Source organism: Oratosquilla oratoria, chromosome 7 (genome assembly GCF_046742065.1).
Source record: "Oratosquilla oratoria isolate Oo_2021 chromosome 7, ASM4674206v1, whole genome shotgun sequence".
Taxonomy (NCBI): Eukaryota; Metazoa; Arthropoda; class Malacostraca; order Stomatopoda; family Squillidae; genus Oratosquilla; species Oratosquilla oratoria.
This window is the reverse complement of record NC_134783.1, coordinates 72209061-72211560: the sequence shown is the minus strand read 5'-3', so window position 1 is coordinate 72211560 and position 2500 is coordinate 72209061.

The following is a 2500-nucleotide window of genomic DNA, read 5'->3' as shown; positions in this document are numbered from 1 at the left end:
AATGCATATTACGTCTTTTCAACCGATCTGCTACGGGCAGAGGCATTGTGTCCAACGTCCAACTTTGACCACGATTGGGATACAACCGCACATGAAAAATCCCTTATACCGGGTACGTCCACACAAATTTGAATCATCTGGGCACGGTTTCGAAAGCGTTTATTTTTAATAGTTATATATATATATATATATATATATGTATATATATATATATATATATATATATATTCTTATATACCCATATACTTATATACATATATATACACATATATATATGTAAATATATATATATATATATATACATATATATACACATATATATATGTATATATTAATATATATATATATATATATATATTATACGAGTATATACTATGGAACTGTTTACATTTAGATGTCAGAATAACGGGATCAGTGACGGGTACGTCCAGCAAGATAGACTGCGATGCTGGCCATTTTCGAAACCCATCAACATTCTCGCTTCCATCAGGAGGTGCAGTCCTGAGAGGATGGTATTCGGTCTCTGGACTGGATCCAAGATATATTCTATCAATTTCAATTGCATTTCAATAGTATTTCTTACATTTTTTCACACATGGTGACCGGTAACTACCCTCCTCCACTTCCACTTTGTCATGGTGACATAAGTAATACCATACTGATGCAATATAGACAAGTCCAAATTTTCGTCTCAAAATGATCTGTGAAAGGTTGCCAGGACTGTTACCAGTCATTGTGAGTCAATGGTTTTTCCACTCAGTGAAACTCGAAGCAATGATGGATTGATGGATTTAATTTATCTTATTAACTTGCCCATAGAATATACAGATACTCACATATGAGAAGTTGTATGCCATGGCACAACCTCCTTCAAACATATCTTATTAAGGAATTACAGGCTCATATATATCTGATGTCTACATATAGGGAAAGGTAACACACCGGGTGAAGTAACACACAGAGCAAGGTAAGTAATAGAGTGAGGTAACGCCCTTGATGAGGTAACTCACCGGGTGAGCTCACTGGTTGCCAGGCTGGATCACAGTGGTTGTAGCCGTTGATGTTATTGCTACTGGGTCTATGATCCTCTTTGATGAAACGAGTATTTGAAAATCTAGTGTGTGTTAATGGTTGGTTGATTTGTCAATATATATATGGCTTCTAAAGACCCGAGACGGAGAGGGTTTTGGTGTCTATCGTTGATTATTGTGTTGTCTACTAGATGTATTCATTTGAGTTGTCAGTCCTGTAAAGTACCATAGTGACTATAAAAGCTCCAGATTAAAGATAGCATGTCAGTCGCCTAATCAATTTTCGCCTTGTCATACCAATATAAGAATGAAATCCATGTTCCTCATTATTGTATGTATAATGATAGATGATATAATCTTCTTGCAGGGACGTCTTAGTCACTGGGGTTCTGTTATGGAGCATAAGTTGGGTTGCTTTCTTAGTTTTGTAGTAAATGATCAGATCGATGCGTTGTTTAGGGTCTGTAGGGAGAACATTTCTATGAATTATGTCCTTCTCGTCTATCCTCGTCTATTTTGTAATCCATGGGTGCCTTTTGTATTTTCCTCCAAAACTTAAACTTTGAAGAAAATTGTAGATACAGAAAGTTTGAGAATTGTTCTCTCATAACTAATGGTACCACATGTGTATTGGCATTTTAGTAGAAAATGCTTTCGAGAAGGAAAGACTATACCCAGACATTTCATAGAAATTTATTAGTGCTTAAAATTTCTAATTAAAATTGTCTGGCATTAGTTAGAACAAAACCATGAATACACCAAATTGATACAGGACGTACAACTAGGTTATAGTGTTAGCTTTGTCGAAATAGTACTATACTCCTTTTGAGCACATGGGTTTCTCTAAACAAATTACCTATTTAAAAAAATAAATCTACTGAAATTCATGGACTTAGTAAAGTACAAAACTGCCATTGTTATGCAAATCTACAATAAGCAAATGACTCAAAACATATTGAACTTTTACTCAACTCACGAAACTCGCTATGTGACCAGGCATACAAATAACTTCTTTAAAACTCAATACAGAACAACCAAAAAAGGCCAATGCTTATCTATTATAGGTGTTAACACATAGAATAAACTTGAAAAGGAATTACCTAAGACAAAATATTTATCAACATTCAAACAATATTTCAAAAAGTCATTAATCTATAAGTATTAGTATATTGAACATTTTAGGTCCATTTCATGATTGTATCCATGGAAGAACTGTCATGTACCGCCCAAGTCTGCCGCTCTTTTTTTCTTGTTCTCGCAGGTGACGGTGACATGTGACCCGGATCCGCGCAGTGAGCAATTATCGTCCCGTCAACGATCAACCTGACCTCTCTCCCCACCGCGAAACCAGAACTCCGCCTGACCCCCACAAAATGCGATGCCCACACGTGACCCCGATTCCCACGTGAATTTGGAGTTAGCAGGCGTTATGTCACATGTCTTCGAAAGTTATTTCATCTCACTGTAAA